Source organism: Nomascus leucogenys, chromosome 20 (assembly GCF_006542625.1).
Source record: "Nomascus leucogenys isolate Asia chromosome 20, Asia_NLE_v1, whole genome shotgun sequence".
NCBI lineage: Eukaryota > Metazoa > Chordata > Mammalia > Primates > Hylobatidae > Nomascus > Nomascus leucogenys.
In genome coordinates this window covers 48689027-48709624 of record NC_044400.1, presented here as the reverse complement: position 1 = coordinate 48709624, position 20598 = coordinate 48689027, and the positions used below count along the sequence as shown (strand labels likewise).

General features: G+C 42.0%; 1 protein-coding gene across 1 annotated transcript in view; it reads left to right on the top strand.

Annotated features, from left to right (window-relative positions):
* Positions 1-20598, top strand: part of C20H4orf19 (chromosome 20 C4orf19 homolog) — a 133107-nt gene that overhangs the window by 98877 nt on the left and 13632 nt on the right. The window contains exon 2 of the mRNA XM_004091659.3: positions 2914-2963. The gene's annotated coding sequence lies outside the window, so the exon portion shown is untranslated. The remainder of the gene's footprint in view (positions 1-2913; positions 2964-20598) is intronic.

Here is a 20598-nt window from a genome sequence, read left to right as displayed (position 1 = left end):
CTCACCTAAAACTCCAAATTGCCACATCCAGTTGGTTTCCTAGGAAGCACTTACCACTGGTTTTGATCTGTCTATCAACCACCTGGTAAGTTGCATGGTAGGGCAAGTAGGGTGTTCTGTTCCCCTTTTATACTCTCAGTTATTAGCACTCTACATGGCACTTCTTAGGCACTCAGTAGCAGCTTACTAAGTGTGCAGACATCTAAGAGTAGCTTCTAACAGACAGTTGGGTACTTTGTTCAAAACAAAAACAGGAATTATGTGACGTTATCAATTCACAGAGGACACTCTGAGACAGGAGGCCAGGAAACAAGTCCTGGTTCCTCCCCACCGATTCCTTGCATAGGCCTGGATAAGTCACTAAAATGCATGCCCTCTGCTTTCTTTATCTTTCCGAAAATGTTTGTGGAGGAACTGACTGCTAAGGTCTTCTCTTCAGAAATGCTGCATCATCCACATGCAAAATATGGGTCTGGTGCTTAGGAGACAAAGGGGGTAGCTTGAGAGGTGGATTTTGGATTTGTTCTATGGGGAATACAGTATAATCAAAGTCAAGATAAAAATCCAGTTTTAAAAATGGTCTGGATCGTCTGCGCAGCATTTGATGCTGTTGGGCTGGTAGCTGTTCTCTTCATCTGAGGCACTGTAGAGCCCTGTACCTCAAACCTTTTCTACTGCTGCTTGTCTGTTTCTTTCACCCAGAACCCTTCACCCCATAGATGTAGATGTTCAAATCATATGGTTCTGTCTTCTTCCCTCTTCACATCTCACTCCCTAGGTTGACTCTTAATACTCCATGGAAATCCTTGTTCCCCCTGAATCTCCTCCTTAAACATCAAGCAATCCAGAATATTTACTGCTCCCATTAGGCTGTCATTCTGTAGGACGCACCACCTGGCATCCCACCCTGTTCTTTCCACGTTTCATTAAATTTTCTAACAGTCTTTCACTACAGTTTTTGTTACCTAAAATCTGCAGTTTCTTGTACATAGCATAGGGCTTGTCACACAGTAGGAGTTCAGAATTCTTTGTTGACTAAATAACACTCCATTCTTTCTGCCTCATCTCTGTCACATTCCCCTTGCCTAAAAGGCCCTCCTGACACACCTGGTCACTATTAATTTTTCTTTTTTCTTTTCTTTTTCTTTTTTTGTTTGTTTTTGTTTGTTTTGTTTTGTTTGAGACAGAGTTTCACTCTTGTTGCCCAGGCTGGAGTGCAGTGGCGCCATCTCGGCTCACTGCAACCTCTGTCCCCAGGGTTCAAGCGATTCTCCTGCCTCAGCCTCCTATGTAGCTGGGATTACAGGCGCCTGCCACCACATCAGGTTAATTTTTTGTATTTTTAGTAGAGACGGGGTTTCACCATGTTGGCCAGGCTAGTCTCGAACTCCTGACCTCAGGTGATCCACCCGCCTCAGCCCCCCTAAGTGCTGGGATTACAGGCATGAGCCACCACACCCGGCCCGTTTATTAGTTTTTCATCCGATATGATTCCTCTCTGTTTCAGTGCCTGGCTCAGGTGCTGTCAGCTTCTCGAAGCCGCCCAGTTACACGCTCTTCCCTACCTGAACCGCCTCAGGATTTTGTTGGCATCCCTTTGATGCCATTGTTTGAACTCTGAATGATATTGTAGTTCATTGTAAACTCTTCTCACCTCCTTGCTCTCCCCTGCTAGAGGGTTATCTCCCTGCAGGCATGGACTTCCGTTTCTCATGTCTTCCTTATCAAGTAATATTTAAATTGAATGGTGAGTACTATGATAAAAATTAAGAATAATAGAATGATCATGGGACATTTGAGCAATGTATCAGATCTTAAGGAGTTATTGAACAATTTAAAAAAAAACCAACTGAAAATATTTCGCTGACAAGAATATAAAATTAAATCACTGAAAGGATGTAAAACCATTCCAATATCATAAGACAGAGCTCATTATCTCAATCTATAGTCTACTTGGGAGTGGAATAAGATCCTTTCTTGAGAACGATGTGTCCATATGTAGTAAATTATTCTAATAATCATGGAGAAGTGAATAAAAATCTGAACATTTGTTTTACTTTCTTAAGTTCTATACATCATAAAGCTATTTTCTAAGTCGTGTATTTTATTGAAATATCACACATTTATTCATTCAACTTTGCTTGTTTTTGTTATTGTTTTGGTTTTTTGTGGGATTTTTCGCTTAGTCAAAACTTTGTCCATCAGAGAAGAGGCACATTGTCATGTAATGTTTATCAACAGTAATAACAACTAGAATGTCTTAGTCCATTCAGACTGCTGTAAGAAAATACCAGAAAGTAAGTGGTTTATAAACAACAGAAATTTCTCAGAGTTGTGGAGGCTGAAAATTTCAAGATCAAGGTGCCAGCAGATTTGGCGTCTGGTGAGGACCTGCTTCATAAATAACCATCTTTCGCTATAACTTCATAAGGCAGAAGGGGCAAGGCAGCTCTCTGGAATCTCTTTTATAATGGTACTAACTTTATCCCCAGAGGGGCCCCACCTCCTAATACCATCACACTGGGGATTGGTTTCAACACACGAATTTGCAGGGGGCACAGATACTCAGTCCATAGTAGATGGCTTTCAGTTATTGGACAACTCCAACATTTCCAGTGTGTGATCAACAGTTTATATGATGTTATCTCACTATAATATTGTTTTACAGACTGAAATTGTGGTTAACTGTGAGTTGATTGCTGAGTGTCAGGAGCTGGGCTGCAAACCCCAGCCTGATAAATGTGAAACCCCTTGCCTTTCTGGGCAAACTGTTCCAAGCCAGGAACTCCTTCCCCACATTACTGCCCAGTGCCCCTTAGGAAACGCTTCCTGCCATCACATTCACGATAAATACCTGGCTGTGAAAAGGAGGCAACCCACCGATCTCAGTGTTCAACTTTTTTGTTGTTGCAGGAAGAGAAGTTAAACTTCTAGAGAAACCTAACAGACAATATCCACAACAGGTAAGCTATTTTATTTTATCTTTCCATGCTTTGGTGAGAAAATCTATTCTCTTCACTTTACATTTTCTATCATTTGGTCTTCTGCTACAGTTTTTATTACCTAAAACCTTAAAGCCAGTAGACAGAAGTCCCCAAAGTCTCTTTCTTTCTGGCTCAGTCAGGTTCGAGTAGAATTGCTGTTTCCTTTTTATGTTTGTTTTTTGGAGTACAATTCTAAAATGAGTGTGATAATGCATGGTTCAACCAAGTCTCCACACTGAAAAGATTGCCGGTTAATCTATCCCCCCGTCCCCAGGCAATTTCAAGCTTCTCTCGTAATGTCCATGCCTCAGAATAGTGGCTCTCAGCGTGTGGTCCCAGGACCTACGGCATCAGCCTCACCTGGGAACTTGTTAGAAATTCAGTTTCTCATGCCCCATCCCAGACCCACTAAATCAGAGGCTCTGGGATAATGACTAGCCCTCAAGATTATTCCAGTATACTCTCCTGTTTAGGACCCAGGTACTGTGAATACAGACCTTCCTTCTCTTTATTTCTCTCTGAGTCTCCTTCCCAAGCCCTTTACCATTTCCATCTTTGGCCGAACTTGCAATATAATCTTCTACGTATTTTACTCCAGTGGAACCAGCCTGGTCCCCTCATTCTGTGTCTCCTGAAAGTGGTACATGCATTATTCTTGTTCCCTTTGCAAATTCTAGATGGTCAAGCTGCCTCCTATCTGAAAACCTTATCTTCCTTTGAGGTTCATGTCATTGGCCTATTCTGTCCTTTTCCCTACTTGTTGCCATCATCTGGGGACTTCCCAGCGGCTCCAGATCATTCAATACCATAGGCCCAAAGACTTTCTGACTTTCTCCACTCTAGTCATCCTCACTTCCACTACATTTCACTTTCCATGGCCACATCCTGGACCATGTCCTTCATTATAGACACTAATGTGTCAATGCCACCATCTCTTATGGCTCCAAATTCCTCATGCTGAAGGATGCCAGGTCACCGGTCTTGTCTTTGTTCCCCCTAACCTCATTAGGATCCTCACCATGCAGGATTCTTTCTTCTTCCTTAGCCAACCTCTTGGCCACACAGCCCTAATCATTTAGTGCAGGCTCCAGGTCCATTGCTTCAGCCACGCCTGCCAGCACTCTCAAGACCCAAGCCCTGTTGCCTTATACCTCAACCTGGGACCAGGGTAGTAACCCACATGCTATGGGCCTTTACCTGGATTGCTGGGCACTGCTGGGAGAGGGAAAGAATGCCAGAACTACATGCATTGGCATCACTCAGATTTTTGGTGGCCATCTGAGGCCAACCCTCAGCACTGCTCAGCTGCCTTTCAGTGGTTGCTCTTCCCCTCCACCACACACCATTCCAAACCTTGTCACTTTGAGCTTTCACATCTAGCCCTTACAGCAGACACCTTGCCCCCTACATCAAGAAACTCACAGTTTACAGTCTTCCAGCTTCCCACCCTGCATCTAGAACTGTCTCCACTTAAAATCACCCTTGCCTCTTTCCCTCTAGGCTCCAGGGGAAAAGTGTATATCTCTACATCTTTCTAAGGTGTATTTCTTCACTAGTGATCTTGACTTGATCCTAGATTTTCCCCCATTCTTTCTACTGTTCTCAATTTCTTTCAACTATCTTTTTCCTCCTTGGCTTATAAAAGGTATTTATCTTTCACCTGCTACAAAACCATCCTATAATCCTATATCCTTGTCCACTGTAACTATTCCCTTCATCATTTCCATCTCAACCAAGCTCCATAAGAGTTCTCTCTCCTCCTTTTCATATGCCCCATGCATTCCTCAACCTGCTGCACCCCAGCATGCATCTCCACTGCTCTACAACCTTCCTGCATTTCCCACCAACAGCCTCCTTGATATGAAATTCAGGTGCACTGTTCCATCCTTTCCTTATGTCTGAGGCACATGACACTCCTTGATGGAAGACTCTCTCCTCTCCTGCTTCTTGATAATAAAGCCCAATTCCCTCCTCCCTCCCTGAGCATTCTTCCCAATCCTCCTCATATGCTCATCCTCCTCTGCCTAAGAGCAAACAAGCAGAGTTAAGACTTGCAGGCAACTCGCAGGCTCCACCCTCATGAGTTGAATAGTTGAGAAGGCAGGACGTCAAAAAATGAATTAAATAAAACTGTAAGTAGTGCTAAGAATGTAAAGTGAAAGGTGATATGAGGTGGAATAACAGGGTTTTAAAATGGCTGGTTTAGATGGAGTGGGGTGAGAAGGCAAAGGAAATAGTCTTTGACAAGATCCTTGAGATCAGGAACAAAACATAAATTTTAAAGACTTGAAAGAAGGCCAATGTGGCCAGGGAAAGAAAGGGGGGACAATGCACCAGAAAGCTGTGCATGCAATAGAAAAGACTTCATCTATTATTGTATACGTTTCTTATTAATTTTAAGTGAGTTACTGCAGTCAACAGTCATAATTCACTGTAGTTATGTTATAGAAAGTCACTTCAAACAAGGCGTTAGTGAATACTGCACCATTGCTCTCAAGGGAAATATGGGGTTAGGTTCCTACAAGACTCTGGTCACAATATTTTCATCAACCGATCAATATATAACCTTGTTTTATGTGTGTTTCAGTTGTTAAAGCACTTTATTTGCATATGTATTGTTAATTCATTAACACTGAGCTCAGGGCTAACAGCACTATGACTCATTTCTGAACAAAGCTTATCTAACACACGCATTTTCTCTGTAAGGCACATCACAGCATTCTTGCACCTAGGACCACTAGACAACATGTCAGCACTATGCCTGGGGCCATTTTTAATAGTGACATCACCAACAAAAAGCACAAAATGCAAACAATGGGGCCATGAGAAGATACCCATTTACAGTATGACACAGTGTCATCTTGTTTGAGCTCAGCTAGAAACATAAGCATCTAATGACTCAAAATATTTTGCCACTCTGCACATGCCCAGGAACAGCCACAGAAGCACCATGAGTATTGATTTGGGGGTTACAAATTAACGTTAGTAAGTCAGTGAATTCACAAATACAGAATCCACAAATAATGAGAACCAAGTGTATATGTAAACCATATCAATGAACACCAGGTACATAAGAAGGACTATGTACATTTGATGTTTTAATCATCTTCATTATTGCATGCTACTAAATATCCTGACAGCATGAGATACCTCTGAAAAGTTTTAGGCAGGGGAAGTGAAAATGATCCAGATTCATGGCCTAAAAAGATCATGACTCCTTTGTGGCAAATATATTAGCCAGAGACACTAGTAGGTATAGGTGATAGTAAGATGATGTTGCAGTCAGTAATCCAGATACGAAAGAGATGATGCTGTTTGAGGACAGGGCAGTGGGAGTGCACCTTGTTCTCCTGGAATGTGCTCTGGAAATCTACCAGAACCACTGTCTGCCCACCTTTGCCCACAAGCCTTTTCTAATCTTCCTACAGTTACTCTGTAGCTCCTTGTCCTATATAGCATATTATATGACATATTTGAATCTAGTACTTATGACACTATATTAGTCATGTATCTATATACCTGTCTCCTCTCCTGGAAAGTAAACTCTTTCTACATCCCCGGAATCAAGTTCGGTACTTGGCACATAACAGGTGCTCAGGAAATATCTGTTGCCTGAATGGTTGGTGAGTCAATTAACAAACAGCAGAGATCTTCTACCTCTCAGTGTCTTAGCAATTAGCAGAGTGTCTTACCCTTAGTAGGGGGGTGTTTAAGGCCTCTAAACAATGCTCAGTCTTTCCAAGTGCAAAACCTATTTTTACTATACTTTAAAGGAATATTGGGTTCCAACTCTGCACACGTAGGTTCATCTACAAGTAGGGGACAAATTGTAGGTTTTTTCTTGTCTTCTGACCAGTGCTTGCTTCCAGTCTTGAGACTGGAAGCACATTTATGAAATAAAATAGTTGGGTGGGATAACTTCTAAGATTCTTTCAAATCAGAGCCCTATATCACTCTGCTAAGTCTACCATAACAAAATACTCTAGACTGGGTGGCTTAAACAAAAGAAATTTATTTTCTCAGAGTCCTGGAGGCCGGGAGGTCCAAGATCAAGGAGTCAGCAAATTCGATTCCTGGGAGAGCTCTTTCCAGCTTTCAGATGCCGCCTTCTCACTGTGTCCTCACGTGACCTCTCCTCAGTGTGCTCTGGACCCACCAGCACCATTCACTTTGGCTCACAAGCCTTTTCTAATCTTCCCGAGGTTGCTCAGGAGGGAGTGCTCTCTCTCCTCTTCTCATAAGGCCACCAATCCTCTTATGTTAGGACCCCACCCTGATGACCTCATTTAACCTTAATCACCTCCAGAAAGCCCTATCTCTAATTACTCTCACAAAGAGTTGGGGTTTCAACATGTGAATTTGGGGGAAGACACAATTCAGTCCACAGTGGGTACTGTAAGATTCTGGGAATTACCCTGAACTAGTTTATTGCAAGCAGGTGGCCCTGAGCTGTGCTTCCTTTAAAATCTATTTGTAGCCTTACCAGACTATATTATATAAACTCCTCTCCACATGGCCGCCTCTAAAACTTCCTCAGCATTTTTAGAACTTAATTTTGTCCAAATGCTTCAAGTTTCTTCCACATGTCTGCCATCTCCCAGATACGGCTACTTGGCAAAATCAGAGACATTCCCTGTCATGGAGACACACCCCAGTTCCCATGTGGTTCCAGGGAAGATTTGGTCAAAACATTGCCCATTTCTACACAGTATCTAAATGGAACTAGCACCCAATGGTTAAAGAATATTCTCAGCCAGGGACCGTGGCTCACCTCTGTAATCCCAGTGCTTTGGGAGGCTGGGACGGGTGGATCACCTGAGATCAGGAGGTCAAGACCAGTCTGGCCAACATAGTGAAACCCTGTCTCTACTAAAAATACAAAAAATTAGCCGGGCATGGTGGCAGGCACCTGTAATCCCAGCTATTCAGGAGGCTGAGGCAGGAGAATCACTTGGACCCGGGAGGCAGAGGTTGCACTGAGCCAAGATGGCACCACTGCACTCCAGCCTGGGTGACAAGAGTGAGACTCTGACTCAAAAAAAAAAAAGAAAAAAACATGAATATTCTCACAGACAATTGCCATGAACATGCAAACGGCCAGCATTTCCTAAGCACCTAGGATTTGCAAGACACACATTGCCAGCCCTGTCACATGTTTAAGTCATGTGATCCTCATAGGACCCTGACCAGTACTTCTGGTAATGCAGCCATAAAAATGAAAGTGACCAGGCACTGAGGCCAGGGGTGTCTGACTTTTTTTTTTTTTTTTTTTGAGACGGAGTCTCGTCTTACTGCCCAGGCTGCAGTGCAGTGGCGCGATCTTGGCTCACTGCAACCTCCGCCTCTTGGATTCAGGTGATTCTCCTGCCTCAGCCTCCCAAGTAGCTGAGATTACAGGTGTCTGCCACCATGCCCAGCTAATTTTTGTATTTTTAGTAGAGACGGGGTTTCACCAGGTCAGCCAGGCTGGTCTCAAACTCCTGACCTCAGGTGATCCACCTGCCTCGGCCTCCCAAAGTGCTGGGATTAAAGCTGTGAGCCACTGTGCCCAGCCTGGTGTCTGAGATTTTTCAGCAGATCCTTTAGTAATGATTGATGCTGAGCTTGTTAGAAACACAGGCTGTCAGGCCCCACTCAGAGCCAGGTGGATTCCTCACGACCCAGTGCCCTGTGCTCCTGTCTACAGGATTCCACCCCGTACCACACACACACACACACACACACACACACACACTCACACTCTAGTCTTTATTCATTAATGAACTACATCTTGTCTGCTCCAAACAGGAGCCTACTTCCAGGAATGTACAGTCCAGAGAATAGGAACATAGCTTCTCAAACTTTTTCCTTAAACTGTCCCCACGAGGGTACAGGAGGATCTGGGAGGCTGGGGAGTGTGGAGAGGATGACCACCAGCTCCTGGCAGAACTTGACATCTCTGTGTGCCTTCCATTTCATTCTAGTCATTCACGCAAATGTTGCCTTTTCACCCATGATATTCTGAGTTAATTTTAGATAACAAATAATGGGCTTCTCCCCCCAAAACCTTCGCATGGGGCCATATTTATTTTGTGGCTTACCTTTCCCTCCCAGCTCATGGCTATGTACCCTCATGTAGAAGGGGGGGCTCTGAGATTGGCTCACACCACAGGCAGCCTCTGGATCTGGGAGAAGTGCAAGGTCAGCCACAGAGGAGGAGCAGCACCAGGTCTAACCTGGGGGAAGGAACTGGACCCCCTGGACTCCACGGACACCTTCCTCCCCCAGGCTCTTCCACAGAGTTATTGTCCAAATGTACAGTGGGCAGAGACCAACCCAGATGGAGTTCTGATGTGCAGTGATTGTGTGAAGAGGCCTCTGTAGAATTTTGGGAGCCTTTTGACCCCACCGTTGCTTGGCCAGACCAGAATAAGCCCCATGTCCAGCCAGTGCTAGAGGAAGCCCTGGTCTCATCAGGCTTAAAGATGACAGTAACTGTGATGGTTAATATTGAATGTCAACTTGATGGGATTGAAGGATGCAAAGTATTGGTCCTGGGTGTGTGTGTGTGAGGGTGCTTCCAAAGGAGATTAACATTTGAGTCAGTGGGCTGGGGAAGGCAGACCCACCCTTAATCTGGGTGGGCACCATCTAATCAGCTGCCAGTGAATATAAAGCAGGCAGAAAAACGTGAAAAGGTGAGACTAGCCTAGCCTCCCAGCCTACATCCTTCTCCTGTGCTGGACGCTTCCTGCCCTCAAACATCGGACTCCATGTTCTTCAGTTTTGGGACTTGGACTGGCTCTCCTTGCTTCTCAGCTTGCAGATAGGCTATTGTGGGACCTTGTGATCATGTGAGTTAACACTTAATATTAACTCCCCTTTACATATATGTCTATCCTATTAGTTCTGTCCCTCTGGAGAACCCTGACTAATAGAGTAACCATCTAAAATACCACATCACCTACTCCGTAACCTTGGTGCATAGCAAAGCACCTACACTACTTGGGCCGTAACTTTTGTTTCTTTTTTTGTTCTTTTTTTTGTTTGTTTTTTTGCTTTTTGAGACACAGTCTTACTCCATCACCCAAGCTGGAGTGCAGTGGCCTGATCTTGCTCACTGCCACCTCCACCTCCCGGGTTCAAGTAATTCTCCCACCTCAGCTTCCTGAGTAGCTAGGATTACAGGCGCACGTCACCACACCTGGCTAATTTTTGTATTTTCAGAAGAGACAAGGTTTCACCATGTTGGCCAGGCTGGTCTCGAACTCCCAACCTCAAGTGACCCACCCACCTCGGCCTCCCAAAGTCCTGGGATTATAGGCACGAGCCACCATGCCCAGCCCATAATTCTTGTTTCTGAGGCTTTATATTTTATTTTATTTTATTTTATTTTTTGAGACAGAACCTTGCTCCGTTGGCCAGGCTGGAGTGCAATGGCACAATCTTGGGTCACTGCAACCTCTGCCTCCTGGGTTCAAGTGATTCTCCTGCCTCAGCCTCCCAAGTAGTTGGGCTACAGGTGCACCACCACACCCAGCTAATATTTGTATTTTTAGTAGAGATAGGGTTCCACCATGTTGGCCAGGCTGCTCTAGAACTCCTGACCTCAAGTGATCCGCCCGCCTTGGCCTCCCAAAGTGCTGGGATTACAGGTGTGAGCCACCGCGCCTGGTCCTGAGGCCTTTCTTGTACCAAGTCCTTCTCTTGAGATGAGTAAAATAACCGCTATATCCTGCCATCTGCTGGTGAATTGATGCAACTGCACCTATAAAATTCAGCCCAAATGTAGAGAATCCAGTTCTCTCTTGCAAAAGCTATTGGAGCACAAAGTGCTTCTTGCATAATCCAGTGGACTCAAAAAAATAAAATATAAAATAAACTTACTAGGATGGATGCCAGAAATATTATAATAATAAAAACAATAACAACATTAATAATACCTTCACTATCCTACTTTCAACTTTTATAACCTTGGGCAAGCAAGTTATATAACCTCCCATTTAGTTGTCTATAAAATACTGGTTCCCACCTTAAAGAGTTGTTTTAAAGTTGAAATGAGTTAATACATGAAAGATGAAAGTCCCCAAAACAGTCCTTGGCACATAGAAAACACTCAGTGGCTAATTGCTTATTGTGATTAAGTACTGGCTGTATGCCAGACATTATAGCAAGTGCTATGCATCCTTATCTTAATGTTCAAAATAATCCTCATAAACTGTAACTATCACTGTTCGCGTGTTGCAGATTAGGCCACTGAAACTCACAGAGGGGAAGAAACTTGCCTAGAAGTCACAAAGCTAGTAAGCGATGGAGGTGGAATTGCTGACTACTCTGATCCTAAGTCACTCGCTTAACCACTCTGCTGAACTGCTGGTGTGGTGTGATCAATCTTCCTGAATGTTCATCTAAATGCCATCCGGCTTTACCAGAATCAATCTCTCTCTCTCACACACACACACACACACATACACACACACACGACTATACGCTCTCCCAGGGAGCACCCGGGTGCCGTCATATCCCCAGAACCTAGCACAGTGCCTGGTGCATATCAAGACCCAGTGGAGCCATTCTGAAGTCAGTGATGTTGCACACAGCTGTGAGCATTCGTCACACACCTGTCTTAAGGATAGCAGGTTAATTACTAGATGGGGGAAAAATAGTATCAGATCCTGAATAGAGGAAAGGGCCACATGAGATGTTTTTCAATCTATGAAAGTGACTGTGATATGCTATCCTAAAGACTACAGGAGGGAAAAAAGGAGTGACATCATCACTATGTTGTAATAACAACAACAACAAAAAAACCACATTGAATGTGTTTCCACATTCAACATGGATATCAAAGATCCTGTGAACCCAGCTGCAAGAAAGTCCTAGGACCAGGCCCTGGCCTGTTCCTCAGCATTCCTACAGTGGAAGCACCTCTCAGGTGCACAGGGCCGGCAAGGCCAGCCTTGGTAAAGGCTAGAGAGGCAGCCCTTCTAGTGGTATGATTCCAGAGGGTTCAGGGACACCTGTCACTGAGAAACACCAATTTCAACCCAGACATTCTACCCTCAGAGGCTGATTTCTTTGGCTCCTGGGAACTTATTTTTTTACATAGTTTTCTTTAAAATGCAGGAACACCAGGAGGCCCAGGGTTGCCACCAGTGCTCTGAAAACCACTGTGCCCTCCTGCCTGGCAGCACGCACCTCTCACAGCCCATTCCCAGTGGAGAAGGAGATCACTTTCTCCATCAGGAGTTTCCCTGGTCTGAGACCCTCGTCCCTCTCAGGGACTTTGCTGTTACATTCTGTCCCCATCTCACAGTTCCTCCTGACAGAGGCTGAAGAGGCATTTCCAAAAGAGCTGCAGAGCTGAGGGAATAAGACCGAGAACTTGGCCTTTTATCATTCAGTCAAGATCATGGCCTGGGGTGAGTGTGGACGTAGGGCCCAGAGGGCGGTATTGTGAAGAGCTAGTTCACAAACGACTGGGTGTGGTGCCCCACATGCAGCACAGATGTATTGAAGCATGCCTTCAGCATCATTCTCAGGATTCGATGTGATAACAACAAGGAAATCAAGTCAGTGAGTGGAAGTTCCCCTTTTTTCCCACTTTATTCTTTAGATTGTTAAATTTGAAAGAGAGCTTTGATTCACAAACTCATTTTGCAGATAAAGAAACTGAGGACTCAAGAGATTACAGCCTGAGCAACAAGACAAAATCCCATCTCTACCAAAAAAAATAAATAAAAATAGCCGGACATGGTGGCGTGTGCCTGTAGTTGCAGCTACTCAGGAGGCTGAGGTGGGAGGATTGCTTGAGCCTGGGAGGCAGAGGTTGCAGTGAGCCGAGATGATGCCACTGTGCTCCAGCCTGGGTGACAGAGTGAGACCCTGTCCCAAAAAAAAAAAAAAAAAAAAAGGAGAGATTAAACAACTTCACCACACCCATGCCATTGGTGATGGCATTATGGCTAGGAGGTAGGAGGTGAATTTCTTTATTTTTAATTTATTTTATTTTGAGATGGAGTTTTGCTCTTGTTGCCCAGGCTGGAGTGCAATGGCAAGATCTTGGCTCACTGCAACCTCCGCCTCCCGGGTTCAAGCGATTCTCCTGCCTCAGCCTCTCGAGTAGCTGGGATTACAAGCACCCACCACCACGCCCAGCTAATTTTTTGTATTTTTAGTAGAGATGGGGTTTCACCATATTGGCCAGGCTGGTCTTGAACTCCTGACCTCAGGTGATCTGGCTGCTTCGGCCTCCCAAAGTGCTGGGGTTACAGGCGTGAGCCACCGTGCCCGGCCCCGAGGAGGTGGATTTCTTATACCTGGGCACAGACTTTGCCAGGCTAAGTTCACCCAAACGCCATATAGCTTAATTAGTTTGAGGAGTAAAACTCCAGTGATGATTAGGACTGTCATTTTTATAGTAGATTTTTCAGAAGTATTCTACAAAACATGAGATCTGTTGGTTGTTAATAAGTTTGTTATGAGAAAAAAAGTTCTGTAGCCCAATAATGTAAGGAAATAATTGGGTTAAACAGAGTGAAACAGTTCCTTCTCATAACCATGAATTTGTCGCTTCGCCTTCTGGCCAGGTTACGTGAAATCTCAAGCTGTGTTTTCTAAACATTAGCAAATTGTTGGAAATTTACATGTTCCATTCTATTGTATCTCCTCCCTTCCAAACACTCCAACTTCTATAAACACAAACCACCTCCCAGCAGCCACTTTAAAAGTTTGTTGAATAGAACCCTTGGAGTAGGAAGTCCTTGACCCTTGGAATTGCATAATAGAGGTTTTGCTGTTTCCCAAGCTGGGATGGGGGAACCACAGTCTCTCCCATCTCTCTGAGCTCCTGCCTCTGGCTTGTAGTTTGGACCACTGGGTAGTATGAGATTGGATTGTGGAAAAGGGTATAGACCCTCTATTAGAATAATTTATCATATCTCATACCCATCATGCCTTCATTCCCACCTGTTATTCACCAGCCATTCCTTCCTTTGAATAATAAGAATGAAGTGCCCCATGCAAGCTAGATGCTGGTTGGATTAAGCATTGCCTGTGAGGAGCTCATGTGTAGTAGGGAAGGCAGACAGCCGACAAGCACCAAAGCTCTGGAGTACGAGTCCCCCCTCTAAGATGCAGCAACAGCCTGAGGACAGGAACCATACCCTTTATTTGCCTCTAGAGTTCTCATCCTGGGACTATATATGGTCTTCAGTACATACACAGGATGATGTGTAGGTTGGTAGACTTTTGATGAGCTGCCTTCCGAGATCTCTCTCCATGGTCTAATTTATAGAGACTATTATCCTTTTTTTTGAGACAGATCTCACTCTATCATCCAGGCTGGAGTGCAGTGGCACGATCTTGGCTCACTGCAACCTCCACCTCCCGGGTACAAGCGATTCTCCTGCCTCACCCTCCCAAGTAGCTGGGATTACAGGTGCCTGCCACCATGCCCAGCTAATTTTTGTATTTTTATTTTTATTTTTTGAGACGGAGTCTCACTCTGTCGCCCAGGCTGGAGTGCAGTGGCGTGATCTCAGCTCACTGCAAGCTCCACCTCCCGGGTTCACACCATTCTCCTGCCTCAGCCTCCTGAGTAGCTGGGACTATAGATGCCCACCACCACGCCTGGCTAATTTTTTGTATTTTTAGTAGAGATGGGGTTTCACCACGTTAGCCAGGATGGTCTCGATCTCTTGACCTCGTGATCTGCCCACCTCAGCCTCCCAAATTTTGTATTTTTAGTAGAAACAGGGTTTCACCATGTTGGCCAGACTGGTCTCGAACTTCCGACCTCAAGTGATCCTCCCGCCTCGGCCTCCCAAAATGCTGGGATTACTGGCGTGAGCCGCCAGACACAGCCATATAGGGAATATCTTAATACCATTGATTTCCTGGAGGTGTTAGGTCCCAGCCCAGGTTGTGACAGGCAGAGTAAGAACTGATCTTAGATTCACACTTTAGTTTTTAACTTCACACCTTTTTTAAACATTTTATTTTGACATTATTTCAGACTAACAGAAAAGTTGCAAGAAAAGTGCAAGGAATCCCCGTAAATCCTCTGCCCAGAGTCCCTAAACATGAACATCTACCACATTTCCTTTGTTGTTCTCTCTCTTATATACACACAACTTTTTTTCTGAATCATTTTAAGAAGTTCTATAAACCATGGTCCTTTAGCTCTAAAATCAGGTTGATTATCCTCTATCCAAAATGCTTGAGAACAGAAGTGTTTTAGAGTTTGGATTTTTTTTTAATTTTGGAATATTTGCATATATATCATGAAATATCTTGGGAATGGGAGCTGAGTCTAAATATGACATTCAAATGTTTCATATATACCTTTTACACATACCTGAAGGTAATTTTATATCTTTAATAATTTGTGCATGAAACAAAATTTTTACTTTGTTTTCACTGTGGCCTGTCACATGAGGTCAAGTGTGGCATCACGTAGGTGCTCCAAAAGTTTCAGATTTGGGAGCATTTTGGATTTTGGATTTTTGGATTTCGGATGCTCAACTTTTACTTTACTGTGTATTTCCTAAAAACAAGGGCATTCTCTTTTTTTCTGCCTTCTCCCCAACATTGTATTATATTTTCAAACATATAGCGAAGTTGAAAGAATTTTGTAGTAAATTTCTGTATACCCACCACCAATCCATCTTATATTTTGATGCATTTCAAAGTAAGTTGTGGACATCGTGTATTTCCCTTCTCTGCTTTCACTTAAGCATGTATATCATTAATTAGAATTCTGCATATGTTTGCATTTTTTGAAAGGACTTTCATTACAAAAGTAATGTGTTCATTGTAGAAAATTGGTAATTGCAGATTTAAAAATCTACAAATCTATCAGTTAGTATTCATTTCTACCCGATATTGTGCTATGTATTTTATCAACATCATCTCTTTTCATCCTCTAACAAACCCTAAGAAGTAGCATTATCCCCATTTTACAGATAAGGACTCTGTGAGCAAGTTGCTGCAGTTCCTGTAGTGGCAGAGTCAGGATATGCGTCCAAGTCTGTCCCATCCCCTGACTGTCAACTGCATGCCATCCTGCTAGCCTTGTGTCCACTCCACCCCACTCTGAGATAACCACTGTTCACCCCTCTCTCAATTATTTTCTAGGTGTATAGATTTCCACAAAACTGTGATTACATTATACAAGTCATTGTGTAACTGGCTTTTTTGCACATATGCAAACCTCTTTCTCCAGCACCTTGTTAATGGCTGCAGGGTGTTCTGTTGAGTAAAGATACCATATTTAAGAGCTACCTTATTGTTATTTATTTTTCAAGTTTTTGCTATTATCAAATCTTCTTGCATACTACCAAGTTTATCCTTAGGGTAACAAGTAGAATTGCTGAGTCAGAGATTATGCATAGTTTCCACTGTTAATACAGATTCTCAAATTTGCTTTCAACGTCTCCTACCAGTAGTGAATGACTAGCAGATTTCCCTACATCCTACACTGACATCAAGTATACATTTTAACAACTCGTTTTTGTCTGGGTGCGGTGGCTCATGCCTATAATTCCAGCATCTTGGGAGGCCAAGGCGGATGGATCACGAGGTCAGGAGTTCAAGACCAGCCTGGCCAAGATGGTGAAACCCCATCTCTACCAAAAACACAAAAATTTGCTGGGTGTGATGGCACGTGCCTGTAATCCCAGCTACTCAGGAGGCTGAGACAGGAGAATCGCTTAAACCCAGGAGGCAGAGGTAGCAGTGAGCCAAAATCACGCCACTGTACTCCAGCCTGGGTGACAGAGCAAGACTCCATCTCAAAAAAAAAAAAAAAAAAAAAAAAAACTCATTTCTAGTTAGATAAGCAAAAACATGTATGTTTTGTTTAGCATACCTTTGATTGTTAATCAAGTTGAATGTATTTTCACATATAAGGCTTTTCCTTTCATATACTACTTGTTCAGGTTCACACAGTTCTTTTTTTAAGTTGGTCTCTTGAATAATTCCAACCCATTTCACATTAAAGCCAATGTTAAAAGTGAAATGAAATTTTTATTTTTCAAGCAGATTTTACTTCATTTTTATTTTAAAATTTTTTAATTATTTTTAATTTTGTGGGTACATAGTAGGTATATATATTTATGGGGTACATGAAATATTTCGATACAGGCTTGCAATGCATAATAATCATATCCAGGTAAATGGGATACACATTGCCTCAAGCATTTATCCTTTGTGTTATAAACAAACAAGTGATATTCTTTATTTTTAAATGTACAATTAATTATTGACTGTAGTCACCTGTTAAGCTATCAAATACTAGGCCTTATTCTTTCTTTCTAACTTTTGTTTTGCACCCATTAGCCATCCCCACTTCTCTTTCACCCCCACCCCCAACTACCCTTACCAGCTTCTGTAACCATCTATCTAATCTCTACCTCCTGAAGTTCAATTGTTTTAATTTTTGGCTCCCACAAATAAGTGAGAACATGAGAAATTTGTCGTTCTGTGCCTGGCTTATTTCACTTAACAACCTCCTGTTCTATCCACATTGTTGCAAAGGAGAGGAGCTCATTCTTTTTCATGGCTGAATAGTTCTCCATTGTGAGAACTCCATACCACATTTTCTTTATTCATTCTTCTGTTGCTTCCAAATCTTGGCTATTGTCAATAGTGCTGCAATAAACATGGGAGCGCAGGTATCTCTTCAATACAATGATTTCCTTTCTCATGGGTATATACTCAGCGGTGGGATTGCTGGATCATACGGTAGCTCTGTTTTTAGTTTCTGAGAAACCTCAAAACTATTCTCCATAGTGGTTGTGCTAATTTACATTCCCACCAACAGTGTATGAGGGTTCTCTTTTCTCCACATCCTCACCAGCATTTGTTGTTGCCCATCTTTTGGATAAAAACCATTCTAACAAGGTTGAAATGGTATCTCATTGTAGTTTTGATTTGCATTTCTCTGATGATCATTGATGTTGAGCACCTTTTCCTATACTGTTTGCCATTTGTATGTCTTCTTTTGAGAAATATCTATTCAGATCTTTTGCCTATTTTTAATTGGATTCTTAGATTTTTTTTTTCCTGTAGAGTTGTTTAAGCTCCTTACATATTTTGGTTATTAATCTCTTGTCAGATGGATAGTTTGCAAATGTTCTCTCCCATTCTGAGGGTTGTCTCTTCACTCCATTGATTGTTTTCTTTGCTGTGCAGAAGCTTTTTAAAGCTTCACAAACTTGATGTGATGTTTGTTGCCCATTGTGGCTTTGGTCGCCTTTGTTTCTTGGGTATTACTCAATAAATCTTTAATCAGTCCAATGTCCTGGAAATTTTCCCTTGTCTTCTTGTAGTAGTTTCATAGTGTGAGGTCTTAGATGTACATTTTTAATCCATTTTGATTTTTATATATGGCAAGAGAGAGGGATCCAGTTTCATTCTTCTGCATATGAACATCTAGTTTTCCCAGCATCATTTACTGAGGAAACCGTCCTTTCCCCAGTGTATGTTCTTGGTACCTTTGTTGAAAATTAGATCACTATAAGTGTATTGATTTGTTTCTGAGTTCTCTCTTCTATTGGTCCATGTGTCTATGTTTTTATGCCAAAGCCATGCTGTATCGATTACTATATCTCTGTCATGTAATTTAAAGTCAGGTAATGTGATTCCTCCATTTTGTTTTTTTCACTCAGGATGGCTTTGGCTAGTCTGGGTCTTTTGTGGTTCCACATACATTTTAGGATGTTTTTTTCTATTTCTGTGAAGAAATGTTGACAGAGATTGCATGGGATCTACAGATTGCATTGGGTAGTATGGACATTTTAACAATATTGATTCTTCCAATCCATGATCATAGAATATCTTTCTAATTTTTGTGTCCTTTTCAATTTCTTTCACTAACATTTCATTGTCTTCATTGTAGAGATCTTTCACTTTTTTGGTTAATTCCTAGGTATTTAATTTTATTTGTATCTATTAGAAATGTACTTTCTTTCTTGATTTCTTTTTTGGATTGTTCGCTCTTGGCATATAGAAATGCTACAGATTTTTGTATGTTGATTTTGTATCCTGTGACTTTACTTAATTTGCTTATCAGTTCTAATAGTTCTTCAGTGGAGTCTTTAGATTTTCCCAAATATAAGGTTGTATCATCGGCAGACAAAGGTAATTTGACTTCTTCCTTTCCAGTTTGCATGCTCCTTATTTCTTTATGTTGTCTGATTGCTCTAGCTAGGACTTCTAGTACTATGTTGGATAACTGTGATGAAAGTGGGCATCCTTATCATGTTCTAGATTTAGAGAAAAGGCTTTCAGTTTTTGCCCATTCAGTATGATACCAGCTATGGGTCTGTCATATATGGCTTTTATTATGTTGAGGTATGTTCCCTACTATACCCAGTGTTTTTAGGGTTTTTATGAAGGGGTGTTGAACTTTATCAAATGCCTTTTCAGCATCAGTTGAAATGATCATATGGTTTTTGTTCTTCATTCTGTTGATATGATGTATCACATTGATTTGCATATGTTGAACCATCCTTCCATCCCTGGGATAAATCCCACTTGGTCAACTTGGTCATAATGAATGATCTTTTTAATGTGTTGTTGAATTTGGTTTGCAGTATTTTATTTAGGATTTTTGCATTGACACTCATCAGGGATATTGGCCTGTAGTTTTCTTTTTTTGATGTGTCTTTGTCTGGTTTTGGTATCAGGGTAAAACTAGCCTCATAGAATGAGTTTGAAAATATTCCCTCCTCCTCTATTTTTCAGAAGACTTTGAGTAGGATTGGTATTAGTTCTTCTTTAAATATTTGGTAGAATTCAGCAGTGAAGCCATCAGGTCCCAAGTTTTTCTTTGCTGGGAGACTTTATTACAACTTTGATCTTGTTATTGGCCAGTTCAAATTTTGGGTTTCTTCGTCTTCAATCTTGATAGGTGGTATGTGTCTAGGAATTTATCCCTGTCTTCTAGATTTTCCAATTTATTGGCATATAATTGTTCATAGTAGCCACTAATGATTCATTGAATTTCTGCAGTGTCAGTCGTAATGTCTTCCTTTTCATCTGATTTTATTTAGATCTTCTCTTTTTTCTTAGTCTGGCTAAAGGTTTGCTAGTTTTGTTATCTTTTCAAAAAAACCAATCTTTTGTTGATCTTTTGTATTGTTTTCTTCATTTCAACTTCATTTCTGCTGTGATCTTTATTATTTCTTTTCTTCTACTAATTCTGGGTTTGGTTTACTGTTGCTTCTCTAATTCTTTAAAGTGCATTTTAGGTTATTTATTCCAAGTTTTTCTTTGTTTATGTAGGCATGTATAGGGATAAACTTCCCTCTAACTACTGCTTTTATTGGATCCCATAGGTTTTGGTCTCTTGTGTTTCCATGATCATTTGTTTCAATAATTTTTTTCAGTTTCCTTCTGAATCTCTTCATTGACCCAGTGTTTATTTAACAGCTTATTGTTGAATTTCCATGTGTTCATTTAGTTTCCAAAATTCCTCTTGGTATTGATTTCTAGTTTTATTCCATTGTGGTCAGAGAAGATGCTTGATATCATTTCAATTTTTTTGAATGTTTTAAGACTTGTTTTGTGACCTAACATATGGTCTATCCTTGAGAATAGTCCATGTGCTGAGAAAAGCAATGTACATTCC